The sequence below is a fragment of the Cuculus canorus genome, chromosome W (genome assembly GCF_017976375.1).
Source record: "Cuculus canorus isolate bCucCan1 chromosome W, bCucCan1.pri, whole genome shotgun sequence".
In the NCBI taxonomy this organism is placed as follows: domain Eukaryota; kingdom Metazoa; phylum Chordata; class Aves; order Cuculiformes; family Cuculidae; genus Cuculus; species Cuculus canorus.
In genome coordinates, this window is record NC_071440.1 from 10,377,945 (window position 1) to 10,395,075 (window position 17,131).

The following is a 17,131-nucleotide window of genomic DNA, read 5'->3' on the forward strand; positions in this document are numbered from 1 at the left end:
GCTTTATTTCGAGGCCCCGGGAACCTGGGGTATACCCAAATCAGGTTCCAAAGCCATCCCCAAATCAGGTTCCAAAGCCATCCCGGCGCGTCCGCAATTTAATCCTAAAGTGTTTCATAATCTAATGTATATTCAACAGATTACATCATTTTTCATGCATATGCATTCGAAAATTGTCTCATCATTTGTGGACACCTGCATTTCTTTATCTTTGGTTAACTGCCCTTGGTATGCTTCTGGCCTTCACAAATGTAGACTGTGTTCAGATAAGGTTGTTAGTGAAAGCGTAGGCTCTGCTCGGATAAGGTTGTTAGTACATTCTTTCTAAGCACTCCCTAATATCATACTTGTGAAGGTTATATGTGGTCTGTGAGAAAACTGTCACTGTCTACAGAAACAAACGAAGTCTGCACAAACTTAACTATAAAGATCAACGAAGTTAAAAGCTAAATACAATACATGTCAATTGCCAACTACAATCTATATAACCTATAATTCTAGTCTTACTTAATTAAACTCTAATTCTTCAGCTAAATTAACATTTTTCCAACAAGGGGAGACCTTATTACTCTCTACAACTACCTGAAAGGAGGTTGTGGAGAGGAGGGAGCTGGCCTCTTCTCCCAAGTGACAGAGGACAGGACAAGAAGGAATGGCCTCAAGCTCTGCCAGGGGAGGTTCAGGCTGGACATCAGGAAGTAGTTTTTCACGGAAAGAGTCATTGGGTACTGGAACAGGCTGCCCAGGGAGGTGTTTGATTCACCTTCCCTGGATGTGTTTAAAGGATGAGTTGATGAGGTGCTGAGGGGCATGGTTTAGGGATTGTTAGGAATGGCTGGACTTGATGATCCAGTGGGTCCTTTCCAACCTAGTGATTCTATGATTCTATGATTCTAAGATCATCTGCTTCATGACCTTCCCCAGCACTGAGTTCAGACTGACAGGCCTGTAGTTTCATGGATCCTCCCCTCCAATCCTTCTTTTAAATGGGTGTAACATCTGCCAGCCTCCAGTCAAGTGGAACCTCCCCAGTCAGCCAGGACTGCTGGTAGATGATGGAAAGGGGTTTGGCAAGCATGTCCGCCAGCTCCCTCGCTACCCTTAGGTGGATCCCATCTGGCCCCAACAGATAGAGGATGAGGAGTCGTCAGTCATGCTAGCCATGTCTGCCTGTTGAGTTTGCGAGACGGAGCATAGGGTGTTGTTCCAGTAGTACATCTCCCTCTCATGCTCTCTAATGGTCCTTAGCCTGTTTACTTCCTCCCTTAGTTCTGACACCAAGCAGAGGAGTTTCTCCACCTGAGCACAACTTCCACAGGTGAATTCACCACTGATGGTCGGTGTCAGTGTGAGAGGGGGGCACATGCTGCAGCCTGGTATCTGGGTGGCTGCATGCACCCACTGGGGCTCTGTCTGGGTGGCTGTACCAGTTGTGGCTGGTGCAGAACCTGGAGCAGCCTTAATTTTCTGCCAGGTGGCCACCATGGTCCTCAGTCCATTCTGGCTGACCTCCAGCACCCTCTCTGTGCCCTCCCTGCTCAAACTGCTGCTCAAACTGCTGTGCCCTGTTTTTCTGACACTCCCCGCGCCTGTTTGCCACACTCCTGTTTGTGGTGCTCTGGGTTGCTGTGCTGTATGGACCCAGCCTCGCATGAGTTGGATGGCTCTAAGCAGGTGACTGCCCCCAGCCTCAGTGGCAAGGCCAGAAGTTCTGGAGACCATGTCTGGACTTCTCTAGGGAGGAGGGATGTGCCTGAGCCTGTTACCTGTCCTCCCCACCTGATCTGGTGAGGGGGGGGGGAGAGTGTTTAAAAACCCCTGCAAAAGGCTGCAACACTCTCTGTTGTCTCCGTTCTTTGTTCTCTCTGTGTCTCTGTTTGTCTTGTCTAGTGTTTGTGTTGTGTGTGGACACCCACCATCTTCTGGACCTGCCAGACAAAGAAACACGTGCTGCTACATGTGGAGCTCCTAAGGTGGTGACTTGTGGGGTCCACAGCGGGCTGAGGACCCCTGATTAATGCACCCGGAAGGAGATCATGGGACGGGAAGTGGGCAGACAATATAGGACCATGCATGAAAGTAGCACTATCCATTCACAGATTGTTTGTGTATAAGCTAATCCAATCATGCGGAGACGCGTGTGTTAATCAAGGGTATAAAAGGCGCGTAAGATCAAGCACCGGCCGGTCAGCCCTGTAACTTCAATAAAGGAACTTGCTTCCACATCACCGTGTCGTGTCTCAACAGCGACATCTGGTGACCCCGACGTGATATAGCTAGCGATTTTCTGAGAGTTTTAATTTAGGGGTTCCCCGAGGTGGCACAGCCACTATAAAAGAGTTTTTGGCAAAAATAGCCAAGAGAAGCAGCGAGAGAAGCTGCTAAAAGAGTTTTCGGCAAGAGTAGCCAAGAGGAGCGGCGAGAGAAGCTGCTTAATTCCGGATCCGGGACTTTTAAGAAGCCACCGAGTGCAGACTTTAAAAAACAGAGGGATCGGGCAGAGCAAGATCTTTCACCCCTTGCCTCCCGAGACGAGCCTCCATCTGCTGAGGATCTGTTAACGGAGCAAGAGGAATTTTCTGTATTAACTGCCGACCCAGACTCTGCATCTCTATCTGAGTTTCAACATCTAAATTCAAGAAATCCGGTAACGCACCCAAAGAATAAACCATCTCGGTTAGCGCGAAAACGTTTTCTCGTTGATGAGTCGGACGATGAAACAGACTCAGATTGTCCAATATATAAACAAAGCCGACGGCAGGTTAACCCTGTAATGCCGTCCACCCCTCCACTGCCCCCTGAAGAGCGAGGGGCACCCGAAGCGTACAATCCACTGGTACTCCCGCCTTTGCCAGATGAGCCGGATGATTGGGACAATCCCGTGGCTGCGGGTGGGCACTGAGGCGGCTGCTTCAGAAACCAGAAAGATCGAGGCTAACGCCGAGCCAACCTCTGGGGGTTCCTCCGGTAAACTTCAAACCCCTCGGGCATGGGATTCACCCTCGGCACAGGTTACTGTGAGACCGTATGATCCATGTCTATTTTGGCAAAAAGTAAAACAACAGGCTATGCTAGAAGGACAGTGGACATTGTCTGAGTCAATAACTACACCCTTAAATGAACGTGACCTGAGTCCTGTGACAGCTATGGCATTCCCGGTGGTCTGGGGGGATCCAGGACAGGGAATTATGGATGAGCACAGACCATACACCTGGAAAGTAGTACAGGAACTTCAAAAAACTGTTACACAGTATGGTCCCAGCTCCCCTGCAACAATGCAATTGCTTCGATTATTAACTATGGAAGAAATGACACCATATGACTTTGCCCAAATTGCACAAATTATGTTTCAGCCTGTTCAGTGCACAGTTTTTCAAAATATTGTCGAAAAATTTGCTTTTACAGTTCCTTTGACTAATCATGCAAGATATCATTGGAAGGTTTTCTGAAAAAAAAAAAAAAAAAAAAAAAAAAAAAAGGTTTTGTACCCCAGGCACTGAGTGTTTGAGTGTTGTACGGCAGAAATATCCTGAATGCTATTGCTATCATTATATGGATGACATCTTATTGGCTGCTGCAATGTCAGAACAATTAGGAGAATTGGAAGGGGACACTAGACAAATGTTGGAATGTTATGGCCTGGTCATTGCCCCTGAAAAGGTACAACGTGTTAAACCATGGTTGTATTTGGGCATGAAAGTACTGGCCAAAACAGTCCAACCTCAGGCAATTAAAATAGTAACTGAAATCAGGACTTTAAATGATGTTCAGAAAATAGTTGGAATTATAAATTGGCTGAGACCCTATTTGGGCCTTACATCATCACAAATACAACCCCTAGTTCATCTGTTAAAAGGGGACATAGATATTGCAGCACCCAGGGTTCTAAATATGGAAGCCAGAAATGTTCTGACACTTGTAGAGCAAGCCATTCAGGAAAAGCATGTCTGGCGCATTGACCTGACTGTAATTGTGCAGGCATTGGTCTTTGTGGAAGGCTCAATGCCCTATGCTGCGCTCGTGCAGTGGGATCAGGGATGGGAAGACCCCCTCCATACATTGGAGTGGATCTTCTTACCATTTCGAACAAAAAAGGCTGCTCCAGGATTATATGAGCTGTTAGCTCAACTCATTATAAAAATTCGAACACGATGCGTGGAACTATTGGCGTGAGATCCGGAATGTATTGTTATTCCTCTACAAGTTCAATATTTTGAATGGTGTCTTGCCAATAGTTCTGCACTTCAAGCAGCGCTACTTAATTTTACAGGCCAGATATCGTATCATTTTCCTTCCCATCCACTTTGTAAACTGGGAACTCAAATCTCTATCACACAGAAATTGTTAAGCCAAACAGTACCTGTTGATGGACCCACAGTTTTCACAGATGGGTCTGGGAAAACAGGGAAAGCTGCTGTTACATGGTTTGATGGACACAATTGGCAACATTTAATTGAGCATCAACAAGGCTCCCCACAAGTGGTGGAATTACGAGCAGTCACATTGGCATTTCAGCAGTTCCCACAAGCCATAAATGTGGTAACCGACTCTGCTTATGTTGCAGGCCTAGTGCAGAGATTGGATAAAACAGTTCTTGGACAAGTGACAAACCACCTGTTGTTTGGAGTTATGAAGCTCCAGTGGGAAACTGTACAACGCAGCCTACCCTATTATATTCTACACATAAAAAGCCATACTGACTTACCTGGTTTTATAGCAGAAGGAAATGCCCGAGCTGACCAATTAGTATCTGCAGTAGCATTAGGACCAGTACCAAAGATTATGCAACAAGCAATTGCTTCTCATCAATTTTTTCACCAGGGTCACAGAGCACTCAAGAGACAGTTTCAGCTTTCTACTACTGAAACTCGATCTATCGTTGCCTCATGTCCGGATTGTCAGGGCCAACATTTTCCAACAGTTTATGGAGTAAATCCTAGAGGCTTACAGGCCCTACAAATTTGGCAAACTGATATAACTCATTACAGAATTTGGCCGACAAAAGTATGTACATGTATCAATTGATACCTTTTCTTCTGTCAGTATTGCTACTGCACATACTGGAGAAACAGCAAAAGATGCTATTAGGCATTGGCAAAAAGCCTTCGCCACCTGTGGTGTTCCTCAACAAATTAAAACTGACAATGGTCCCGCTTATGTTTCTGGGCGAGTGAAAGCATTTTTACAGCCTTGGGGTGTCAGCCATGCTACAGGTATTCCTCACTCCCCCACTAGTCAGGCACTTGTAGAATGTGCCCATGGTACACTTAAGTGCCTTTTACAAAAACAAAAGGCGGGAATGTCTGGGGAATCACCTGAAGCAAGGCTGAACAAGGTGATGTATGTATTAAATTTCTTAACTATCAATGAGGAACATCAGAATCCCCCAATGATTCGACACTTTGAATCCTTGAAGTCTACCTCAGCTATCTCTGATGGAGCGAAGGTTCAAGTGAAGGACCTTCAAAGTGGTCAATGGTCAGGCCCATGCAAGCTATTAACTTGGGATCGAGGATATGCTTGTGTTTCCACAGATGAAGGACCTCGGTGGTACCCTGCTCGTTGTGTTCGCCCTGCTGTGGATAAGCCACAGAGGCCACGTGTGGAGAATCAAACAGCTGGAGATGAGTGTGATGGATAGCCCTTGCTAACATCAAAGAACTGCCATAACAACTGCAGTATAAATCGTATATCGGAACCACAAGTTAGAGCTGTTAGGATCAGTAGAAGTGGAGCATAAGTCATGTACTGGAATCACAAGTTAGAGTTTTTAGGATCAGTAGAAACAGAGTATAAGTCATGTACTGGAATCACAGATTAGAGCTGTTAGGATCAGTAGAAACGGAGTATAAGTCACTGTTTGTATACTTTCCAGATGCACCTACAATATTACTCAGCGTGGTCAAGTATTGATGCTGCTTTGCTTCCCTGTTTCAAGAATGGGTATGTTTGTAGTTGTGCTGTCGATGTTGCCCTGCATTGTGTCTGCTGCGAAGGGCCCCGCAGCAGCTGACACAGGCAATCTTTAACGGGCAATTTTGTTTAGCACAAATACAAAAAGGGGGAATTGTGGGGTCCACAGCGGGCTGAGGACCCCTGATTAATGCACCCAGAAGGAGATCATGGGACGGGAAGTGGGCAGACAATATAGGACCATGCATGAAAGTAGCACTATCCATTCACAGATTGTTTATGTATAAGCTAATCCAATCATGCAGAGACGCGTGTGTTAATCAAGGGTATAAGAGGCGCGTAAGATCAAGCACCGGCCGGTCAGCCCTGTAACTTCAATAAAGAAACTTGCTTCCACATCACCATGTCGTGTCTCAACAGCGACAGTGACTATCGCATCTCTTGCAACTATTTGCCTCTTGTAAGTCTTTTATTCTTTTCTCCTTTTCTTCTTTTCTCTTTTTCCCTCTTTGCAACACGTGCAGCTGCAGCGGACCGTAGTGGGCAGTTTTGTTTTGATTTCGGGTTTGACTCTGGGAAACATTAGGGCTCTCGGTGCTGTTTGGGGATTGGTCAAGCAGATTGTTACAGCGTTGCAAAGCATTACCGCTGACAAGCTGTTCTGGTCACTTTTGCAGCTGTGGCTTTTCCTGTCTGTGCTCTGGCCGGTGTGGGTTGTTTGGTCATATAAATCCAGTTTGATTGTTTGGATCCAGTGTTTTAAGGGCATGCATTTTATTTAGTAAAAAATACAGTGTACACCTCTACCTCTGAGTGATTTTGAATTACTCTGGTGCCGTGCCAGGAAAAAGAACTCACTTTCTTTAAAAGTGGGCCACAACAGGTGCTCCCTAGGGACTGTTTAAATCTCCCGCGGTAGTTGCACGGACCGCTCCCCCTTACATCAGCCGCCACGAGGGAGCTGCCACTTCCCGGAGTCAGAAGCCGCCCGCCCTCGCTCCCTTCTGAATTTTCCTTGGCTTTCACACTCTGGCAACTGTCCTGCCACCACAAGCTATCAGCCAGCTGCAGTACTCTCCGATCCTGCTGCTGAATCTCACCGAAAGAGCAAGAATTCACTTTCTAAAATATGAGATGAAAACTGTCAGTCTACCAATCTTAAGAAAGCAAAAGGAGCTAATTAAGATTTTTGTTCTTTAGTTGGAGAAGCAGACAGAAAAGGAAACTAATTTTGAAAAAGTTAAAAAATTTTAATCTGTACTGATAAAATGAGGGAATTCAAACCAATAGAGAATTGAAAGGTAATCCAATGACAGCAGAGACATACTGACAAATAAAAAAAAAAAAATTTAATAAGGAAAGACCACTTTACCTAGGAGATAAATAGAAAAAAATCCCTAAACATTAAATGACTGGAAGCTGAAGCTAGAAAAAAAACCCCAAACCCAAACTAGTAGCACACATCTCTAGATATATCTAAGAAAATGAAGTCTTGAAAGATTTAATGAACTGGACCCATTCATAAAGTTGCTGCTACGCTGGTAGAATCATAGAATGGCTTGGATTGGAATCATAGAATCACTTGATTGGAAAAGACCTTTGAGATCATTGAGTCTAACCATACCTGTCCACTACTAAACCATATCCCTGAGCACTTCATTTGCCTGTCTTTTAAATACCTCCAGGGATGGGGATTCAACCACCTCCCAGGCCAGTGGCAGCCAGTTTCTCAAGCAGAATGCTGTGAGAAACGGTGTAAAAGGCTTTACTAAACTCCAGGTACACTACAGCCATCCTGTATTGAAACTGCAGATTGCCCCAACCCAGATGCAGGACCTTGTTGAACCTCATGAGGTTCACACAGGCCCACTTCTCCAGCTTGTTCAGGTCTCTCTGGATGACATCCCGTCCTTCTGGTGTGATAACTGCACCACTCAGCTAGCAAGTAATCTGCACACTTGCTGAGGGTGCACTCAATGTCTCTGTCTATATCATTGATGGAGATAATTAAACATCATTGGTCCCTGTACAGATCCCTAGAGAATACTCTCATATTGTATTTATTCTCTTCTATTTCAACTATTACTTTTACTCACATAGTTTATCTCACATTATTTTAAACAAACTTAAATATGAGCATAACAATACTTCGTGGATATAGTGTTCTTTAAAACATTAATCCATACTTATTTTTTATATGGAAAGTATTCTTTATTGAAATATTCATCGTTTGCTTTAGCCTTTTGTTAAGGATTGTAAGAGTGAATTGAAACTGGACAATAGCTTGCTTATTTTATTTCTGACTATAATTAGATTTTGTTGTAAAGTAAGACATTGAAATGCCTTTTTAATTATATGTATGTGTATATACATACAGGGTTTTAAATGGTGGAAAGAAATAGAAAACTTCAGATAAGTATATTTTAATTATCTAGTGTGTTTTAGAACAAAATATGATAAATCCAAAATATAATCAACATACAGAATACTCAGTCTGTATACTCAAATTTCAAAACACATGCAGAGAGTGTCTGAAATGATTCATTATTAGATTTATTATTCTGTCAAAATAAATATACTCACTCATGAAAAGGCACTCATTTTGCAATGGACTGTTGCACAGGTGAACAAACCAATGAAGCTATTACCACTTTCGTTGGAGAAGATTGCACAGTATGATAGCAGATGCAGTAGAGAAAATGTGTTTTAAGAAGCTCATCTCCATTAAATTCTGCTTGATAATTTTATTCCAAATTTCTAGAACAAAGTCCTGAATAATTCTTCCAAACTTGCAATTATCTGAATAATTTTTTTGTTAGAACATAAAGTATAGGCAATGTAACGGAAATCTGCAACTCGAGAGTTAAAAATGTGACAAAAAATGGACTTCATAAAGACTTCTGAGTTCAGGAGACTGAATGGATTCTTTCAGTCTTTGTGAAATGCAGGACACTCCTTTTATTGTTTAGACTCAGGACGCACTGCTATGTATTAAGATTGCCGTCCACTTCAGTTAGATGACCTCAAAGGAAAGAAAAAGGTAAGCCAGCTTCCACCCATTGCTACCCTGCTTCAGCAGTAAATCTCTCCATCACCTTTCTACCACATCTCCCAATCTGAACTGGGATTCCCTCACAAGGCATGTTTTCCAGACACATACCATGATGATTTGAGGGGATTGAGACACGGACTCTTGAACTTTTATTAACAGGAGATCCTTTATTATAAAAGCAGGCTGCTTTTATACAACTCTGCTAAATTTAAAAAAATATGGCATTATCTGATTGGTTACAAACAACTGTCCCCGCGCTCAAACTTCAAAACAACTGGTCAACGGGTAACTGATCACTCGCTGTTCACGTGCAGTCCCAACTCCTTCTTTGGGCATCAGAAGGCTACAATTGTCTCTTTTGTTCTTCTGTTTACGGTACTTGTCGTAGGTACTTTCCCGGCAATGTTCCTCTGTTGTCCGCTTCTTCAAGGTCGCTCAAGAGCATTCTTCAGCTCGGCCGATTCTGTGTGTATTGCCCGTGCAGCAGCGGGGCAGTGGCCAGAGCAGGGGAGGGGCGGCCGCTTGGCTGCAGGAGCCGGACAGCCCCACGCTCCTGGCACTGGTGTCTAGTGAAAAACTCCCCACGATGTGTTCAGTGTCTCTACCTGGTGCCGAAAAGGGGCGAGGATGGGAAGAAAATTAGTTTCTTGCTAACACTGCTAATGCTATAATAAGGTATTTGTGATCTCTTGTAACTTCTTATGTACTATTCTTAAAAGATCAATCACCTTTTAAGAGAGTCTCTTTAGAGGCACTTATATTTCAATTGTGAGTTGGTGAGACCAGTGTGAAATTCTTTTCCTGAGAGATATGTGACCATCTCAAATATTGGAGATGACTGACATATCCCTCCCCTCCTTGAAGCTGCTTAAGAAGGGCTGCTTTGCTAAGCCATGGGATGGGCAGGGGCTAGATGGAGGTCTGGTGGCCACTCCACATCAGCGGCCACATCAAAGCCCACATGTGTAGCAAGGATGAGTGGGGGAGAATGAGCTCACCATTATGTCTCTGCCACTCGTTTGCCTAATCAGGATGACTAAACTGGCTCCTGGTCATCCTCTCCCTTATCAGAGTTACACCATAGCTACAGAACAAAGACTCAGAGGTGATCCTCAAAGCAAAAGTATTAATAAGATTTCTGAATAGAAATCTACATATGTTATAGTTGGATGATTTATAAATATAGAAACTATAAATTTTGTGTAATGGAAATGGCCTGATGTATGACCCTGGAGTTTTCTGGATCCCTACACATTGGTGGGGATTGCATTGGCAGGAGGGATGAAGCAACCCACTGTGTCCCTTACCATCAGCGCTACTGACAAAAGATGAAGAAGATAAGGAACTGAACTGGGCTGACTGATACCCCAGATGTTATCACTCCAGAATGGACTATAAGAGAATAAGAGCAAGTCATAATTGGAGCTCCTTCTCAGCTGGTCTGAGATCCCCCACCAACATCAACATCATACGAACACCAGAGCATTTGCAGAAACTTCACTTGCAGCAGCTTCGGGGAAACATCTAAAAGACTTTATCACTGAACTCCGTACAGGTCGTACAGTCCCTCACAAACATTTATAGGATGCTAATATTGGTCTAGACTTAAGCTTACACTTTTGACTTAGAATTGTAACATTATAGGTAATAAATTAAATGTTTAAATACAGTTCTGGGTCCTACTCTGTCCTCCTCGGTGTGTGACAGAAAAGCTGGCACAGTAAACAGGGTGACGTAATTAGTAGCACAATATTTTATATTTTAGGCACACTTTCCTGCAGGGATGGTTGCTCGATGTTTACCGGACAGACTTTGTCACAACTGATCATTGTGAATCTATCCAAGGGTGGTAGATTCTACCACCTGACTTTTGGGTCTTATGGACAGATCGGGGGTTTGAGTTCTACCGGATAAGTAATACAGTCCCTTATCTGCACCCATTTTCCAGTCTGTCTAGACTAGTGGACTTTGTATTCATTAAAAGGGGAAAAATACCCTGATTCTTCTGTGCTGCTTTATTGAGACCATACTTGTTTAACTGGGCATCACTCTAGGTGCAATTTCAGCCTCTCCCAGCACCCCAGGCTAACCCCTAAGGGTTGTTGGAACGCAAGAGGGATTGCACCTAGCCAAATTGGTCTGGCAAAACCTGACCGTATTTACATTTTTATTCTGTTAAACAGAGTTTTCTCCAGCAGTCATGGGAGACCAACCTTCTAAGCAGTCTGCAATGTCACCAGACACACTCTTGGAAAAATTCAAATGTAAGTCCCCTCCACAAGGGAGAGATTGGGCAAAGGATAACTGGAAAAGTGAAGACAAAATTGTCTCACGCATTGAGCAACTTCACCAGGAAAACAAGGTTAAGAAGGGTAAAGGTAAAAAAGTTATTTGTGTGGTGTTAGGAGCCTGTTTGTCTTGTGCTCAGAAGGAGGCTCAAGCTTTTGAAAAAACAACTCCCTCATATAAGGATTTACAAGAGGAATTGGATAAAACAGTATTGAATCATTTAAAGGAGGAACTAGGATTGAAAAAGCAGAAAGCTGCTAATTATAAAGAGGAATCTGAGAATTTAAGGCAGCAAGCTACTAGCTTGAAAAGTACTCTCGAATATGTAATCAGGAATTTGTGAATGTCCAGCAGGAGAAGAGGAAGTTAGCAGAGGATTTGGGACAAGCTGAGTTTAGAGAGCAAGCCTTAAAAGCTAAGTTAAATTTGTTGTTATCCCAACTATCGCTCTCTAATGCCTCAAAGAAAATACAGAAGTTGGTAGTGGCAGCTGATCCCAAAACATGGGATGGAGATATCTGGAATTCAGATAGTGATGACTATCATAGAATAGTTTGGCTTGGAAGGGACCTTAAAGATCATCTTGTTCCAACTCACCTGCCATGGGCAGGGACATCCCACTAGATCAGGCTGCCCAAGGCCCCATACAACCTGGCCTTGAACACCACCAGGGATGGGGCATCCACAACTTCCCTGGGTAACCTGTTCCACAGTCTCACTGCCCTCATGGTGAAGAAATTCTTCCTAATGTCCAATCTAAATCTGCCCCTCTCCAGTTTATACCCATTCCCCCTTGTCCTATCACTACAAGCCTTTATGAATAACCCCTCTCCAGATTTCCTGTAGGCCCCCTTCAGGTACTGGAAGGTTGCTATATGATCTCCTCTGAGCCTTCTCCAGGCTGAACAAGCCCAACTGTCTCAGCCTGTCCTCGTAGGAAAGGTGCTCCAGCCCTGTGATCATCTTTGTAGCCCTCCTCTGGACCCATTCCAACAGCTCCATATCCTTCTTAAGTTGAGAATTCCAGAAATTGACACAGTCTTCCAGATGAGGTCTCACAAGAGAGGAATAGAGGGGCAGAATCACCTCCCTCGATCCCAGGACACGGTTGGCCTTCTGGGCTGCGAGCGCACATCGCCAGCTCATGTCTAGCTTGTCATCAACCAGCACCCCCAAGTCCTTCTCTGCAGGGCTGCTCTCAATCACATCATCCCCCATCGTGTACTGAAAATAGGGATTGCCTCGACTCAGGTGTAGGACTTTACACTTGGCCTTGTTGAACCTCAAGAGGTTCACACAGACCCGCCTCTCCAGCCTGTCCAGGTCCCTCTGGAGGACATCCCGTCCTTCCGATGTGGCAACTACACCACTCAGCTTGGTGTCATCCGCAAACTTGCTGAAGGTGCACTCAATCTCACTGCCAATATCATTGATGAAGATATTAAACAGCACTGGTCCCAGTACGGATCCCTGAGGGACACCACTTGTCACGGATCTCCATATAGACTTTGAGCCATTGCGGTTACCCCATCATAGAAAGCCCCTAAATTGGTCATACAGGATTTGGCCCTGGTGAAGCCATGCTGGCTGCCATTAATCACCTCCCTGTCCTCCACGTGCTACAGCATAGCTTCTAGGAGGATCTGTTCCATGATCTTCCCAGGCACAGAGGTGAGGCTGACAGGTTGGTAGTTCCCAGGGTCGTCTTTTCTACCCTTTTTAAAAATGAGCAAAACATTACCCTTCTCCCAGTCACCAGGGACTTCTCCTGACTGCTATGACTTTTCAAATATCATGGAGAGTGGCTTGGCAACCACATCTGCCAATTCCCTCAGGACTGTGGGATGCATCTCATTAGGTGAAGACTGAGGCAACAAAATTATTAAGTATCTCAGCCTTCTCTTCGTCTTTTGATACGAGATCACCATTTCCAACCATCAGTGGGGTACATTCTCTTTGACTTTCCTCTTTTGACCGACATACCTGTAAAAGCCCTTCTTGTTAGTCTTTACTTCCCTTGCCAAGTTCATCTCCAGCTGTGCCTTGGCCTTCCTGACTTCATCCCTGCACAACCGGGCAGCGTCTCTATACACGTCCCAGGTTCCCTGCCCCTGCTTGCACTGCCTGTGCAGTTCCCTATTCTTCTTTAGTTTAACCAGCAGGTCTTGACTCAGCCATGCTGGTCTCTTCCCTTTCCTGCCTGATTTTCTACAAACGGGGACTGAGTGCTCTCGCGCTTTATGGAAAGCTTCCTTAAATATTTCCAGCTCTGTTCCACTCCCTTGTCTTGGAGGACCATGTCCCAGGGAGTCCTACTGAGTAATTCCTTGAAGAGATGGAAGTCTTCTTTCCTGAAATTTAGAGTCCTGACTATACTCCTCGCTTGTCCCATATCCCTCTGGACCCTGAACTCCACCAGTGCATGATCACTGCAGCCCAGGCTGCCTCCGATCCTAATGTCAGTGATGAGTTTGTTTTTATTGGTGGCCATAAGGTCCAGTATTGCATCTCCTCAGGTGGAGGTCTCTATCAGCTGGACTAAGAAATTATCTTCAATGCCCTCCAGGAGTCTCCTGGATTGCCTACAGCTTGCCGTGCTACTTTTCCAGCATATGTCAGGGTGGTTGAAGTCCCCGAGTAGGATGAGAGCTTGTGAGTGTGAAGCCTCCTGTAGCTGGAGGAAGAAGACTTCATTGGTTGTCTTTCCTTGATCGGGTAGCCTGTAGTATACACCAACCACAAGGTTGCCATTGGTTCTTCCATCTTTAATTTTTGACCAACAAGCTTTCAACCTGCTCGTGGCTACTCTTCAGTGACAGCTCTTCATATTCTATACCATTCCTGAGATAGAGGGCAATGCCTCAACCCCTCCTTCCCCATCTGTCCCTTCTGAACAGCCTGTAGCCATCGATAGCCACATTCCAGTCATGGGATTTGTCCCACCATTAGTTACATCATAGTGATGTAACTAATAGCACAGTGACCCTGAGACTACTAGTGAACCAGCAGCAGATGGAGTCGGGGAGGAAAACTGTACTTCGGGTTAGAACAGCTTCTTGGTCATCAGCTGAATTAGCCAATTTACAGGAGAATTTTGCAAGGAAGCTCCAGGAATCAGAGACTGAGTATGGGTGCAGAGTTGCTGAACTGGGGGGACATCATATTGTGTTGAGTGATCAGGAAGCCAGTGGATACTGGGGACCTGGTGTGTTTCTAAATTTAATTCCAGGCCGGGACAATAGGTCTCTGACAGCCCATGTGGCTTATTGGGCTGGAGGTATTGATCCAGTATATGGTGCTAAGACTCTTCTAAATACTCCTTCCCCCACTATTGTTTTACCTGTCGGCAGGCAGAAAACTTGTGTTGAATTTCTGATAGATACAGGCGCACAAGTATCAGTGTTGTCACAAAAGACAGCTAAATTATTAGGCATAAAAGATGGCCAACCTTACATTGAAATTATGGGAACTGATAATATAAAACAACAATGTCCCATGGCCCTTGTTGGAATTGGCTTACCAGGACAAATGAAACAGTGCCTTACACGGGTTTTGATTGGTGCCACCCACATACACATTTTAGGATTTGATTTGTTACAGGGGAGATGGTGGAAACTCCCTGATGGTACAGTCTGGAGTTTCACACATAACACGAATCTGTTAGAGCTTTTCCCTGAACCACAGGTGAATCAAGCATCTGTGAAACATATCTCCTTGTTGGAGGTTTCAATTCCTCTTCCCCATTCTAAATTAACTAATGTAAAACAGTATCCGCTTCCAGCTGCAGCGATAAATGGAATTGATGGGGTGGTGCAGGATGTAGAAAACCAAGGCATGATATCGTGAACACACTCCCTGTACAATTTGCCCATTTGACCAGTAAAAAGGCAAAATGGGGATTGGAGATTGACAGTTGATTTTAGACAGCTAAACGCTAATACTGCTCCCTTGACAGCTGCAGTACCGAGTATCACCAAGATAATTGTTCTAATCCAAAGCCGTAAGCACCAGTGGATGGCTACATTGGATGTTAAGGATATGTTTTTAGGATTCCTCTGCGAGAAGAGGATAAAGCTCCTTTTGCATTTACGTGGAAAGGAGTTCAGTATTCCTTTAATAGACTTTCCCAAGGGTATAAACATTCCCCAACTATCGCTCACAACACGCTAGCAAAAGTATTACAGGAACTTAGCTACCCTGAAGGTGTAGAAACGTATCAATATATTAATGATATTCTAATAGCTGGAAATCATAGAATCATAGAATCACCAGGTTGGAAAAGACCTCTTGGATCATGGAGTCCAACCATTCCTATCTGCCACTAAGCCATGTCCCTGAGCAACTGTCTACCTGTCTTTTAAATACCTCCAGGGATGGTGACTCGACCACCTCCCTGGGCAGCCTGTTCCAGTGCCCAATGACCCTTTCTGTGAAAATTTTTTCCTGATATCCAGTCTCAACCTCCCCTGGCAGAGCTTGAGGCCATTCCCCCTTGTCCTATCACTTGTCACTTGGGAGAAGAGGCCAGCACTCTCCTCTCTACAACCTCCTTTCAGGTAGTTGTAGAGAGTAATAAGGTCTCCCTTCAGCCTCCTCTTCTCAAGGCTAAACAACCCCAGTTCCCTCAGCTGCCCCTCATAAGACTTGTTCTCCAGCCCCTTCACCAGCTTCGTTGCTCTTCTCTGGAGACGCTCCAGAGCCTCAACATCCTTCTTGTATTGAAGGGCCCAGAACTGAACACAGTATTTGAGGTGCGATCTCACCAGTGCCGAGTACAGAGGGAGAATAACCTCCCTGGACCTGCTGGCCACACTGTTTCTGATACAAGCCAAGATGCCATTGGCCTTCTTGGCCACCTGGGCACACTGCTGGCTCATGTTCAGTCGACTGCCAATCAACATCCCCAGGTCCTTCTTGTCAGGAGAGATAGTGAGCAATAAATAGCCATAAGTGTTGTTGGGCCACTGGAGCACGAGTGTAGAGTGTTTGATATCAAGTGAGCTGCCGGTCTGAGAATAATCAACATCAGTGGCAAAACCAAGAAGGCATAAAAACAATAACAGTGGTCACAAGGAGCTTGGAAGGAGAAGGACATGCTGTGGAAAGTTTTATGAAGGAATTGTGGAACCGGTGTTGACATTTTTTTGTAAGGTATAAATACGAGCTTGTAACAATAAACTTGGTCTTAGCTTGAAACGAAAGCTGAGTCCGTGCTTGTTAACAAATGGTGCCCGATTTAGGGTCTGAATGGAGGCTTGCGTGAAGAGCACGGTCTGGTGGTGTACATCGGCAGAACATTTGGAGGGGCTGAAACAAAGCCCAGGGTGCACCCGTAGACACCTGCCCACTGGACGGAAGATGAGCTGCTGACAAGTTGATGGGGAACATGATAACCCAGGAACAGAAAGATATAATAGATTTATTTAAATATTTTTTAAAGAAAAGCCAAACGCTAGAAACTAATGATCTTAAAGCACTTTTTTGACACTTGTTCAGCATTTGAGCAAGAAACCTGGGATAAGATCAGAGTTCAGCTATGGGATCAAGCGACTCGGTCGGATGAAATGGCTGCTAAGTTGCTTGGTCCCTGGCGGACTGTTTTTGAAGCACTAAAGGCGCATGCCAGCTCCAAAGAGCACAGTGAGGATTTGGAACTGAGTGCAGGACCGTCAACAGCTGCACTAACCCCCAACTCCCTTAAATTGGCTGCCTCTGCACCCCACGAAGGGGATGCCAACAACCCCTTTGATCTGGGTCTGACAGACCCTAAGAAGGAGCCTGATCTATTTCCACCCTGTCCCTCAGACAGGTGGGTGCAAGCCAGGAGGGAGGTGCATCTGCAGGGGGAGGTTGAAGTGTTGCAAGCTTTTCCTGTGA